Consider the following 15,225-nt stretch of genomic DNA (forward strand, 5'->3'; position numbering starts at 1 on the left):
CTCTCTCTCTCTGTGTCTCTCATGAATAAGTAAATAAAATCTTTAAAAAAAAATTCACTTTTAGTTATATTTAAGCATTTAGATACTTTTACTAGAATGTTGGGTCCTCTGGTTCATTAAGAGTCCAGAGAACAAACAGAAAAGCATTTGAGTAGTTACTGGAAGTACTGAGGATACTTAGGGCAGGGTCGCAGTATGTTCAAGCAGCAACACAGAGTAAAGAACCCAGGTTGAACTGAGACTGATGCAGATATGTCTTCACTGAAGGAAGAGGAGCCTGAGGTAGGAACGGAGTGCCTGAAGATATGGTGAATGGTCAGTCAGCTAGATGTTCACACAAAGCATCCATGGATAGCCCTTGCAAAGGAGATTCAAGAAAGGATTTAAGAAACAGAACCAAGATAATATTTAAAGGTCCTTGCAGCTTTAAAATTCTCTTAAGTTCTAAAGAGAGTGGCTCTCCATCATTTTGTGTCACTAAGTAGTTATTTGTTGTCATAAACACTGTATTTTTGAGTTATAATTCTTATTCTCTTTAAATCCTACCCTTTCTTTGGACTTCCCCGTCCTCCTAGTTACTTAAATTTGAAAATCAGAGTCATTTATATGTCATTCTCTCTTTCTTTATGCATCCCTTCTTCATTGTTGGCCTGCTAGTTTTTAAAATTTAAATAGTTTGTTTATTCAATATTTATTTGTATTAAAGCTATAAATACACATAGTTTGAGTCAGGTGATTTCATAAGACTTGTGAAAACAGAAGTTTTTTCTATGCTTCACTTCCTCTTATTTATGGGCAACCACTTTAAGCTCTTTTGCTGTTTGGATGTGTATCACTATATTTCTAAAAAGCAAGTTTGTATTTCTGATTCTTAATTTTTCAGATTTATGAATGATTTATTGACTTCCCACTAGAAAGAGGAGAATTAAGTTCTCTTTCACCTCTTTCCTCATCCCCTATCCATCCCCTCCCCTGTGATATCATAACTTAGATTAAAGCCTTATTTAATGTTATGACTGTGCATATTAAGGCTTAGAAGAAGCACATTCCTTGCCAACATTTTGTTTTCTGGAGTTAATAGTTATGTTTTTAGTTTGTTTGTGTGTATGTTTTCTATGTACATACTCATTATTAATTCAACCCAAAACTCTTCTACAATTTTCCAAGTCTCTTCTCAATTCTTTATTTAGATGCATCAGTAATTTATTAATTTCATCTTCTTGAGATGCTCTCCTGGACTCTTGTCTCAATTTGACCTGCTTGTAGTAGTCTGGACTGGTTACCTGTATAGCTGGTACATAGCTGAAATCCTGAGATTTCCCTTTCTCTAGTGGTCCTTTTTCCTCCTGGGGAGGGCCCCCTTTTACCTGAATCTTCTGTCTTCCTCCTTGTTGTTTTGGTAGAGTCAATATTTTACAGAAAGAGAGTGCCTAGAGGTAATTTTTTTTGAGACTTAATTTTAGATTTTGAGAAGATATTTTTATTTACCCTTACACTTGATTGATAACTTATGTCTGGTAGTAGAAATCTAGAAAATCTAGCATTATTTTCTGGTTTCCAAGGTTAATGTTAAGAAATTAAAAGCTATTCAGATTCCTAAACTTTGTGTTGTGAACTGTGTTTTTCTCACCTGTGCTCCTTGTAAGACTTTCTTTTTTCTCTCAGTGTTCTGAAATTTCCCAGGGGTGTCTTTTTTTTTATCTGTTGTGTTGGCTGCTTTGGATTGGGCCTTTAAAATCTAGAAAATTATGTTCTTTACCCCTGGGCTATTTTCTTGAATTATTTCTTTAATAATTTCTTCCCCTTCACTTTCTCTCTTTCTCTTGCTGGAAACTGCCATTTGGTTGGTGGATCCCCTTAGCTGGATCTCTTATGTTCCTGTCTTTCCATTTGTGTTTTCCATTTATTAATCTTTCAGCTCTCCTCTCTGGGAGATCCCCTATATTTATTTTCCAAACTGTCTACCAAGATTTTATATCTACTGTTGGATTTTTAATGAGATTTACTTTGACTCTCTTGTCTCTTTAATAAGATTCTGTTTTTGGTTCATACATGTAATATCTTTTATCTCCCTAACTTTATTAACATTATTTTTCTTTGCCTTGTTCCTTTTTCCTCAAAGAATTCTTTTTTTTTTAATTTTTATTTTTTATTTATGATAGTCACACAGAGAGAGAGAGAGAGGCAGAGACACAGGCAGAGGGAGAAGCAGGCTCCATGCAACGGGAGCCTGATGTGGGATTCGATCCCGGGTCTCCAGGATCACGCCCTGGGCCAAAGGCAGGCGCCAAACCGCTGCGCCACCCAGGGATCCCTCCTCAAAGAATTCTTTTCTCCAAGTCACTTTTCTTAATTACTTAGCTATTTAACTAATTAACTTGTGGTTCTATCATTCATGATAGATAGATTCATGTGTCTAATGATTCTCATAGAAGAGTAGAGGTTAGATCTGATTAGAAAATCTCAGTGGATAGTTGGTGATTCTTATCTATGAGATGCTCCATAGGCTGACCTGGCTGGGCCCTTTAATGGAAGTACTTCTTATATCAGCATCTTTAGGTATTTCAATTTAGGCTGCTCAATGCACCAGAAAAGAATCTTTCTACTTCCTGTCTGGGGGATATATGTTTGTTTCTGAGAGTTGAATCAGGAAAGAGAGCTTAAAATCTCGGCAGTGGATATGTAAACATTAGCTTCATACCCTCATTTTTGGTGTCATACTCCTATGCTAATCTGTACCAGAAGTCTGTGTGAAGATCTATTTTACCTCTTTCGTTAAAAAGAAAAGAAAAAAAAAGATTTATTTATTTGAGAGAGAGAGAAAAAGCAGAGCAAGTGAGAGAAAACACGAGTAGGGGAGAAGGGAAGAGAGAGAGGAAGGAGCAGTCTCCTCGTTGAGTGTGGAGCCTAATAGGGGGCTCAATCCCAAGAGTCCTGGGATCATGACCTAAACTGAATGCAGATGCTTAACTGACTGAGCCACCCAGGCACCTCTGTTTTACCTCTTTGAAACTGCTCATTTGGAGGGAAGGAGGGGTTTTGGTGATCTATTTCTCAAATAGACTTCTAGCTAGTCTTCTTCACTTTCAACCCCATTTCTAGAAGTACTTAGTGCTGATGGTTCCTGAGCCTTTGGGGGACTCTGTTATAAATCAGGTTGCTTTAGTTCACCATCTTATTGAGAAATCTCATTCCTGTTATATTACTACTCACAGAAATCTTTTATCTATACTCTCCTTCAAGGTCATGGTATCTTCATGATTTTTAAAAAAGATTTATTTATTTATTTTAGAGTGAGGGGAAGAGGGCCAGAGGAAGAAGTAAAGAATCTCAAGCAGACTTCTTGTTGAGCACAGAGCCTGAAATAAGGCTCTATCCCATGATCCCAAGATCACAACATGAGCAGAAATCAAGAGCCAGATACTCACCTGACTGAGCCACCCAGGCACCCCCATGAGTTTTAAGTACATGATAGCAGTATGACTTAAAAATAACTTTGTTCTCTGTGGTGATATTAGCATAGGCTTTGAAATTGTCTTACCCTCTTCATCAGTGAGCACAGAATATTACCCAAGTTTCACTTTCTACATGTCACTTCCTGCTCTTAAGATGGCAGTGGCTCACTTTGTAATTAAGTGCCATTTTTATCTTGCATTCTAGACTTTTCATGACAGAACCACGTCTTTCTGGGTAAATATTCCATTACACGTTATCCTCAGCCCAGTAAGTCTGGATTCTTCATGTTTCCATTCTTGCTTTATGACTATCTTTGTGTTTGCTGTTCTTGGAGGCTGGAAGTCTATCCCTACCTTTTTCTGATGATCACAATCTTACTTTTTCCTCACTACTTATTTACAGTGTTAACTTTTTTCATTCAGTCTTTAGTGTTCATTCATTCGTTCATTCATTCATTTATTCATCCTTCTGTTCAATCAGTATATGTATTGAGCTCCTACAATGTGCCAGAAAATATACTGGGAAAGCAAATAAGGCATTGTCTTTACTTTCATAGATCTTACAGTGCCATAGGAACAGGGTGGGAGGAGATAGATATTAAATAATCACACAATAAATATACAGTTATAAGTTGTGAGGGGTATTACAAAGGATGCTTGTGAAGTCCTGTGAGAGGATCTAATTATGTTTGGGAAGTTGATGAAGGTTTCCATGTCTAAGTGATATTTCAGCTGTGATTAAAGGATGAAGTTGGGGCATAGTATTCTTGCCCCACAAGAACAAGTGAAAATGCCAGGAGATATGAAGACTACGTAATAGTCAAAGATCTGAAGGAAGGCCATAGTAGCGAGAGCAGAGGGAAACAGTGGGACAGTGGTAGTTCATGAGGCTGGAGAGATAGGCAGGGGCTATATCTAGCAAGCCCTTTTAGTTCAGCTTAGGGAACTTTGGGCTTTACGATATAGCTAATAAAAAGTTTCTGGAGTGGTTTCAGTGGGAGAACTTATGATTAGATTTGTTTTTTTATAAGGTCACTCCTATTGCAACAGGTAGCATACATTGGGTGGATCCAGAATGGAAACAGAGAGACTATAGAGGAGGTAGTTGCAATTCAGACATATGGGAAGTGATGGTGACTTGAACTCTGGTGATGACAGTGGTGATGGAAAGAATGTTTAAGACATAACTTAGGAGGCAAAATTGCAGGACTTGCTAAGGGACCAGATGTGGCTAGTAAGAGAGAAGTAAGAATGAGGGAAGATTTTTCAATTTCTGGCTTACTCAACTGGCAAGGGATCTTGGTGCTATTCATTGAGATAGGGAACAGTTTTATTCCCTTATTTAGGATGGTTAAGAATAACACAAGACAGAGTTTATTTTGCATATTTTTTATCTGACTCTTTCCACTAAAATAGGAGCATAATGAGTAAGAGAGTTTGCCTTAGTCATATCTGTATTTCTTCCCCCTACTCTGAAGTATCCTGCCCAGTGTTCATACTGGTGGAAGACAGAAATAATACTTGACCCTGATTTGGGGAGCTGGGGAGTTACTGAGAGTTAGACTTTTTTTTCAAGGCAGTTTAGGAAAGATGTTTATCTCCATCTTTACTTCTAATATATATTTTTTCAGGTTGTATGAAGAGTGAAATAGCAAATGTAAAAATATTTGAGAGAGAAAAGAGGACTCTCATAAGTAATTTATTTCATCATCATTATTATGTTTATGCTTTCTTTGGCCCTCATGTTAAGTTCCAAACATTTCTTTTAACTGTAAAAAGAACTAGGTAAGGCATTTTAGCTAAGGATCGAATCAGTGCCAAACATAATGAGATGGATTAGTTTTTGCTATACACACCACTCCATGCAATGTCTGCTGAACCACTTCCAGATATTATTCCACATGTGTTTGTGGAAACTTCTGTTAGCCTACATCTGGACAATCACCTTTCCATTTGGTTTCTCTGAAAAATTTCACACTCTCTATAATGGAAGCAAAGAAAATAGAACACCTTTAATGAGCAATTACAAGTAATTCACCGACTTAGGAGTATGTTTGAAAGAGAACTATTGTGATACAGTGTGTTAACTATTAGTGAGTATATTTATAATTATGTTTGATTTTGATTTTCTTCAAGTCTTATGGCTAGCATTTTTTTCTAAGACTTTTTTTGGGTAATTTTGAAAAGAAGCTATAGTCCTGGTTCAATGTAGATTCCAAGGATACTAGAGAGATGTTTTGTGGTCATGGCCTGCTAAATGGCAAATCATTTTATAGGTAATGAGGGGCTGGGTTGAATCAGTGCTTCTTCACCATGACTGAAGCTTTTAAAAACACCAATTCCCAGGAGCTACCCTAGATCAGTTAAATCAGACACTGTGGGATGGATCTGGCATTATTATTAACATTATTTAATAACTTCTCCACGTGATTTTACTGTGCATCCAGCATTGAGAACCATTGTGCCAGATGATTTAACTTTCACAGTCTATGAATTAGTTTGTTTTTCTTAGAAGAAACTTTCTATTACGCTGCAGTCTTTTTATTCAAATTGCTGGTGGCATTTCCCTTGTCCATTTTTCAATTTAAGTATTAGGTAATTTTAAGAAGTAAACATTATAATTTTACATTTCTGAGATCTCTAAACAGAGAAATGGGCAGTTTGGGTATTAACTGGGCTGCCAGTTAATATTCAAATGAGAGGAAGTCTTGCATACTGGTCTGTTACTTAAGCAGTGTGTTTGTGTATCCAAGGACCAAGCTGACTCCTCAAGGAGTATTCCTGCCTCAGCATCCAGATCAGGACCCAGAGTCATCTGAAATAATTTAACTTGACATGGAGGAAATCAACGAGTAGACATCCAAATGTGGAGGCTGTTAGGTTGGTGCTAATGTTCAGCTGGGCTGGGAAACATTGATCTAATTCAACTCCTTATAAAGTGTCAAATACAGTTTAGATACCCTATAATTAATTACCATATGTGTAGCATAGGACTAGCTGTGTGGCTTTGGACAAATTCACTTACCTTCTCTAAGCCAGAGTTCTAATCTGTAACATGGAGCTAATAATACTACCTTTTATTTTTTTAAACATTCTTTTTTTTTTTTTTTTTTAAAGATTTTATTTATGAGAGAAAGAGAGAGAGAGAGGGAGAGAGAGAGAGAGGCAGAGACACAGGCAGAGGGAGAAACAGGCTCCATGCAGGGACCCCGATGTGGGGCTCTATCCCAGGTCTCCAGGATCAGGCTAAAGGTGGTGCTAAACTGCTGAGCCACCTGGGCTGCCCTAATACTACCTTTTAATTGGATTATGGTGACACTTGCTTGAGATATTTTATGCAAAGAGCTTAGCTCAGTACTTGGCACATGGCAATAAGTTTAAAAAGTTACCTATTGTTACTATTTGTACTACTATTCCTGCTGTTATTATTATTGTGGTGGTGGTTGATGTTCTTATTATTGATCTCTGGTCAAAGATGGCTCCAGGCAAATTCCCAGTTTTAAACATATCCTCTTGCCTATCATTTCTTGAGTCTTGAACTTGCCAGCCTGGAGGTCATGGGTTGTGGGGCATTGGGGGATGAGAAGCATAGCCATGTACTAACCTTCAGCCTTTCTTTGCACCTGTACTTTGCATCTTTTACTTTCTCCCATGCTATCTGCCCCTTGAATGAATTACAAGTGTCCTAACCCTCCCGGAGAACACATTCTCAAAATTCTTCATGTGTTTGTTCGTTCATTCATTTGTTCATAAATTCATTTATTTATTCCCTCATTCAAAGTAATACTTAGGAACTAAATATTCTGGAAAGTTTTTATTTTTTTTTCCTGAGGCAGAAATCATTTATATTCAAGCCTACAATCACAGCAGCTTCATTTTCTCTTGTTTTTAGAGTGAGAGCTTGTTTTTAAAAGAAGTAGGAAAAGACCTCAGAGAAAACTGCATGTTGCCTCCAAGGCCCTGAAAGCTACTCTTTCACACCCCAAACCACATTTCTAGGAGAATTTTATTTCCTAAAGTGCTAGAAGAGGCTATCAGAGCTTAGATTCCAGACCCCAACCTTCTGTCTAGCACATGGCAGACACTTGGTAATGATACTTCTCCCCACCTTATATTTGCATTAAACTACCAGCTGTATCCATCACATTGTTGGGCAGATAGCATGTATGCAATATTACTGACTTATTTGTTTTGGAGGTGTGACCAGGGGTTTGAAATTCTGAGCAAAAAAAAAAAAATGTTATTTCCACAGAAGTGAAGGGATGAAAAAAAGTCTGTAAACTCGTGTTTGTTGCCTTTGTATCATTGAGGCTCTTGTTCATTAGTGTCTGGGAATCCAGGTCAAACTTTCAATATGTTTGTTCATGGAAGTGACAAGTTGCTGGTAGTGTTACCTGTGTAATGCAAGATGTGGAAACAAATCTTTATCTTTTTTCCACATGGAATCTTGGGACAAAAAAGACTATCAAGGGCCTTGGTTTGTAAAATATGTCCTTATTCACTATTTCTCTTTTCTTCTAAAGGCCTATCTATGGGCTTACATAACTGACAATAATTACATGCTCAATTTGGTTTATTTTCTCATTTTTAAATGTGCCTGCTATTCTCCTACATTGCTGATTTTAAGAACTGATTCCATATATGTTGCCTTAATTAATTTGGATGTTGTATTTCTATAGATTTCTGAGGCATATCTTCTGTTTATGAATTTCGTTATTGAGAACTAGGAGTTTAGTTACCATTTCTCCCTTGGGGGACCTGAATGGAGCCGTAATTCAGGAAGGATGCCTACATATTGGCGTACTTGCTAAATTCAAGAGTTTGGTTGTACACAAACTTTTTTTTTAAATTAAGTTTTTAATTTTAATTCCAGTATAGTTAACCTACAGTGTTGTATTAATTTTAGATGTACAATATAGTCATTCAATAGTTGTATATATTACTGAGTGCTCATCAAGATTAATATACTCTTAATTTTCATTACTTGTTTCATCATCCCCCCCCATCCACCTCCCTTCTGGTAACCATTAGTTTGTTCTTGATAGTTAAGAGTCTGTTTCTTGGTTTCTTTCTTTTTTTTTCTCTCTCTCTCTCTTTTGTCTTTGCTCATTTGTTTTGTTTCTTAAATTCCACATATGAGTGAGATCATATGGTATTTGTCTTTCTCTGACTGACTTATATCACTTAGCATTATACTCCCTACCTCCATCCATACTGTTGCAAATGGCAAGAATTCATTCTTTTTTATGGCTGAATAGCATTCCATTATATGTATGTATACATATAATGACCCATGCATCTGTTTATGGGTACTTGGGTTGCTTCTGTAATTTGGCTACTGTAAATAATGCTGCAATGAACATAGGGGTGTGTGTATCCCTTTCATTTAGTGTTTTTGAATTTTTTTGTATGAATACCCAGTAGTGTGATTACTGGATCATAGAGCAGTTCTATTTTTAAATTTATGAGGAACTCTCATACTCTATTCCACAGTGGCTGTACCAGCTTGCATTTGGTTGTGGAAAATCTTGATTTGCCTTTAAAAATAACTATGCTTTTTTAAAAAAATAAAACAATATATATTTATTGCAAAAGCATTTGAAACTATAAGAAATTATTATAAGGAAAATATTCTTACTTTCATTCTGACCATGTGTGTAAACACACGTACCTATTTTCCTCCCTAACCCCTCTTCTTGGATAAATTTAACAAAATTATAGTCTGCTTACTCAATATTGTATCAGAAATTTTTATCATGTTGTATTTTTTTTTTTTGTATTTTTTGGCTTTATTGAGATATAATCGACTTACAGCACTGTATAAGTTTAAAGTGTATGTATCTAATGGTTTTGGGTACAATTATAATAGGATCAATTCCCTGATTTCTCTTTCTTCTGCCTTATTGTTCGTGTATAGAAATGCAACTGACTTCTGTGCATTGACTTAATATCCTGTGACTTTGCTGAATTCTTGTATCAGTTCTAGCAATTTTTGGGTGGAGTCTTTTGGATTTTCTACATATATTATCATGTCATCTGTGAAGACTGAAAGTTTGACTTATTTTTTTTTGCCAATTTAGATGCCTTTTATTTCTTTTTGTTGTCTGATTGCTAAGGCAAGGACTTCTAGTTCTATGTTGTGCAACAGTGGTGAAGGTGTACATCCCTGTCATGTTCTTGACCTTTTGGAAAAAGTTTCAGTTTTTCCCCATTGAGAATGATATTCCCTATGGGTTTTTTGCATATGGCTTTTACGGTATTGAAGTATGTTCCCTCTATCCCTTACACTGCAGAGTTTTGGTCAAGAAAGAATGTGTATTTTGTCAAATTCTTTTCCTGCATCTATAGAGAGGATCATATGGTTCTTGTCTTTACTTTTATTAATGTAGTATATCACATTGATTGATTTGCAGTTGTTGAACCACCCTTGCAATTTAGGAAAAAATTCCACTTGGTTGTAGTGAATAATGTTTGTAATGTACCGTTGGATCCTATTAGGTAGTATCTTCTGAAAATTTTTGCATCCATGTTCATCAGGGATATTGGTCTGTAATCTTCCTTTTTGATGAGGTCTTTGCTTTTGGGGATGAAGGCAATGAAGGCCTTACAGAATGAATTAGTAATAAACCTAACCAAAGGTGAAGAATCTGTACTCAGAAAACTGAAGAACACTTATGAAAGAAATTGAGGAAGACACAAAGAAAAGGAAAAACATTCCATGCCCATAGATTGAAGAACAAATATTGTTAAGATGTCTGTATTACCCAAAGCAATCTACACTTTCAATGCAATCCCTATCAAAATAACATCAGCATTTTTTAGCAGAGCTGAAACAAACAATCCTAAAATTTGTATGAAACCAGAGAAGACCCCGAATACCCAAAGGAAAGTTGAAAAAGAAAACCAAAGCTGGAGGCATCACAACTTTGGATTTCAAGCCAAGTATTTTATATTACAAAGCTGTAATAGTCAAAGCATTATGATACTGGCACAAAAACAGACACTTAGATCAATGGAACAGAACAGAGAACCCAGAAGTGGACCTTCAACTCTGTGGTCAGCTAATCTTCAGCAAAGCAGGAAAGAATATCAAGTGGAAAGAAGACAGTCTCTTTGACAAATGGTATTGGGGAAATTGTATAGCCACATGCGGAAGAATGAAACTGGACCACTTTCTTACACCATACACAAAAGTAAACTAAAAATGGATGAAAGGCCTAAATGTGAGACAGGAATCCATCAAAATCCCAGAGGAAAAAAAAGGCAGCAACATCTCTGACTTCAGCCACAGCAGCTTCTTGGTAGACACATCTTCAAAGGACAGGGCAACAAAAGCAAAAATGAATGCATGGGACGTAATCAAGATAAAAAGCTTTTGTAAAGCAAAGGAAACAGTCAACAAAACCAAAAAACCAAAAAGCAACTTACAGAAGGGGAGAAGATATTTGCAAATGCCTTATCCGATAAAGGGCTAGTATCCTAAATCTTTAAAGAACTCATCAAACTCAATACCCCAAGCCCAAATTCCAGTCAAGAAATGGACAGAAGGGGGGATCCCTGGGTGGCTCAGCAGTTTAGCACCTGCCTTTGGCCCAGGGCGTGATCCTGAAGTCCCGGCATCGAGTCCCGCGGGGGGCTCCCTGCATGGAGCCTGCTTCTCCCTCTGCTTGTGTCTCTGCCTCTCTCTCTCTATGTCTATTGTGAATAAATAAATAAAATCTAAAAAAAAAAAGAAATGGACAGAAGATATGAATAGATATTTCTCCAAAGAAGACATAAAAATGGCCAACAGACACATGAAAAGATGCTCAACATCACTCGGCATCAGAGAAATACAAATCAAGACCACAATGAGATTCCACCTCACACTGGTCAGAATGGCTAAAATGAGCAATTCAGGAAATGACAGATGTTGGCAAGGATGCAGAGGAAGGGGAATCCTCTTCCACTGTTGGTGAGAATGCAAACTGATGCAGCCACTCTGAAAAACAGTATGGAGATTCCTCAAGAAGTTGAAAATAGAGCTACCCTACAACCCGCAATTGCACTCCTGGATCCAAAGATACAGTAGCCAAACTATGGAAAGAACACAAATGCCCATCAAAAGACAAAGAGATAAAGGTGTGGCATATATATATATATATATATATATATATATATATATATATAGCCATCAAAAAGAGTGAAATGTTGCCATTTGCAATGACATAGATGGAACTAGAGGGTATTATGTTAAGCAAAATAAGTGAATCAAAGAAAGACAAATACCATATGATTTCACTCATGTGGACTTTAGGAAACAAGACAGTGAAAAAAAAAAACAAGACAGAGGGTCATAGGGGAAGGGAATGGAAAATAAAATAAGATAAAAAAACAGAGAGAGAGACAACCATAGGAGACTCTTAACTCTAAGAAACAAACTGAGATTTGCTGGAGGGGAGAAGGGTGGTGCCAAGGGATAATTGAGTAATGGACATTAAGGAGGGCACTTGATGTAATGAGGCCTGGGTTTACATATGAAAGGATGAATCACTAAATTCTACCTTTGAAATTAATAATACATTATATGCTAATTAAATTGAATTTAATTTAAAAATGTTTTAAAAGTTTAAGGTGTATGGCATAATGATTTGATTTACATATATTGTAAAATGATTACCAGAACAGGTTAATATGTATCACATCATATAGATACAAAAACAAAAAAAACAAAAAAAAAATGTTTTTTTTTTTCATTGTGATGAGAACTTCTGGCTTTACTCTCTGCAACTTTCAAATATGTCAAATAGCAGTGTTAACTGTAGTTATCATGCCATTAGGCTTTTTCAAAGCATTCTTTTTTGGTGGCTATATAATATTCTGTGTTTTAGATAGATAACTTATCTGTTTCCTCATGCTTCATTATTTAGGTTGTTCCTGATTTTTTTACAATTACCAATAGTGGTATGAGTAGACAATACGTAGTGCAGGTATGATTTATAGGTGATACTGATAATATTGTCAGTTGTTAGCTCTAATCTAAATCAGGGCCAAATCTGATAGTTGTGCTATTAGAAGGTTGGAAGTTTATGCCTCACTATTAACTTTTATCTGATTGTTAACACATAGCTTGGTTTGGATTTTGTTTCTAAGTTTACACAACAGTTTGTTTTCCGATAAATACATGGTTTTATTCTTAACTCACTATTCTGCCTCTCTGTCTAGTGAGCTATTCTTTAACACACAAGCAGGGACAGATGATACTATAAAAAATAGTGCAAAACCTTTTGATTCAATTCTTCTACATTCATCATTGCTTTGTGGGATAAATGCTGAGAATTATTTACTTCATTCCATAAAGTATTTCTTGTGGTTTAAAAGAATCATGGAGTAAAAGAAGAAAATATAAAGATATATGAAAATGGAATCATGAAAAATAAGTCCTAACTGAGTAAGATAAGAGTTGAAATCTAAGGGAAAGCTTTAGAACACAGAAATGTGGCCCAAAGGTCCCCCAGTTACTAGCTTTGAGCTTGAATTGGACCCTGAACTGCCAAAACAAAGCGAGAACCATATCCTGTCACATAATTCACAATGATCTCAAACTGAAAATATACAGTGCATTAGAAAGTGAAGCACTTTGTGGTGTGCAGAAACAATTTTACCTTATTCAGTCTACCTTATTTTACCTTATTCAATCAATTCTATTAAAGGCATCCTAGAATATTTCATAATTGCCTTAAGAAATATCTTTCCTTTGATGCATAAAAGATAAAAAAATAGAAAATTATAAAAACACCCAAATGATGGTGCCTGTATATATTCAAAATACATGTGGCTTATTCAGCTGGGTTTGATCTGAGACTCCAAAGCTCTCTTTAAAATTTATTTACTCATTTTTGGCTGGGTAAGACATTTACATCACACCATTCAAAATATATAAGATACCAAAGTACACACAACAAAAGTCTTCCTCTTACTCCTGTCCTGCACCCACTCTGCTCCTTACTCTAGGGGGTAACCCATTTCCTGTCCCAATCTTTTTTTTTTTTTTTTTTTTAGGGTCCTCTGGATTTGATAAAACTGTCAAATGAGATCAAGAAAGAAACAATTTATCAGATGATTTCAATCCTTGGTTTGGAGGAAGAGACATACACATAACTTTGCCCTCAAAATGTTGACTCAGTTTAGCCATTGTGATACCTGTCATCAGGGCCAGCTTCATGGGCACACAACTTGTAAGGTTGTACAAGGCCACCTGTATTTGCTTTAATGGTCTGCTCTCACTATTCTTCATGACTTTTGAACACAATGAAAGTGCGTTTTCATTTTGGTAGCCAGTCCTGTTGGCAATACTTTCTAGGTTAAAAAAAAACTAGTATAACTTATGACAAGTAATCCATGATTGACTGGGATGGTCACCTAGTATAAATAAAATTCACATTCTCACCAGTCTCCGAGGTACACCATGTTGAAACATTTGCTGAAAGTGTGAGAAACCTCCAGGTAGAATAAAATTTCTAAAAGAATAAGAAAATTCCGAATTGAATAGTAATGAACTGCTTTTAAAAGTTAAATTCCAGATAGAGTCATTATATTTATATGATTGCATGTGTAACATTCATCATATTCTTAAAGACCTACAGATTTGGTTTTGGCAACTGACATTTTAACCATACCTAATGATTGAAGTTATACTTGACAATGACCACATATGTTTTTGCACTCACACCTTATTTTTTGTGTGTATTTGTGTTTTTTTGTGTAAACCACAGATATTGGATATTAAGTTCTGGCCTCAGTTATTGCTGGAGAAGGGAGATGGTTATTACCCAGAAAAGATCTGTGCAAATGCAACTGTTCCATTCCTATCAGGAATAACATTTCCAACTAGAAGAGTTTAATTTGCCTCATTTATTGCCATGGTGTGGACAAATGCTGATTTCTTGGGGAACAATGTTTGTATTGAGAGCAAAAACTCTGGTGTAGACAACCTAGAGGTGGGAGAGCTATTAGACTTCCAGAGTGAGGCCATGATTTTGTAAGGTATATGGTAGTGGTGTCATGGTAGAAATCTATAAATAAATGTGCAGTACCCTGTGGATGGTCTTTGAGCTTGGTAAGACTTCATAATAAGGTCTGTAATGTCAGATGAAGCCTTCCAACCTAGTGTAGACCTCATGGGTAGTAGGATTTCCAGATGCCCAGCTAAATTTGAATTTTAGGTAAGCAACAAAATTTTTTTTAGTAGAAGTATATATCTTAAATGTTGCATAATTTTTAAGTAATAGTATGTCCTATGAAACATTTGGAACATAATTATAATAGGAAAAAATGTCTAGTTTGTCTGAAATTCAGCTTTAACTGGGTTTCCTGTATTTTTAGCTGCTAAATCTGGTCATCCTACTTTAGGGCAACATAAGCACGGGATTCTCAGAAGAGAATGCAGACTGGATCAGAGCTATTCCTTTAGCTACACTGCTTAGGGTCAATCACTCCATCACATGGGGGAAACCCTAGAGGTCAGATGAGAACCCATTGCATGCTTCTTATAGTTCATTGTATGTTAACTATGAGTGGTGAGTTGAATCAAGTTCTTGTCAATAATTAACATTAAAAAAAATTAACATTAATTTAGCACTTACTATGTGCTAGTCACTGTGTTAATGTGCATTACTTGCATTATTTAATTGTTAACAATCTGATGAGAAAGAAACTATTATTAATCTGTCCCCCCCCCCCAACAACTGCAATATAATTCACATACCATAAAATTCACCTTTTTAAGGTA

The 15,225-nt window shown here is 36.1% G+C and overlaps 1 long non-coding RNA gene across 1 annotated transcript in view; it reads left to right on the forward strand.

Annotated features, from left to right (window-relative positions):
- Positions 1-14,984, forward strand: part of LOC118351187 (uncharacterized) — a 62,194-nt gene extending 47,210 nt beyond the window's left edge. The window contains exon 3 of the long non-coding RNA XR_004806208.2: positions 13,497-14,984. This is a non-coding gene — a long non-coding RNA (uncharacterized LOC118351187). The remainder of the gene's footprint in view (positions 1-13,496) is intronic.
- Positions 14,985-15,225: the final 241 nt, after the last annotated feature.

The sequence above is a fragment of the Canis lupus genome, chromosome 17, assembly GCF_003254725.2.
Source record: "Canis lupus dingo isolate Sandy chromosome 17, ASM325472v2, whole genome shotgun sequence".
NCBI lineage: Eukaryota > Metazoa > Chordata > Mammalia > Carnivora > Canidae > Canis > Canis lupus.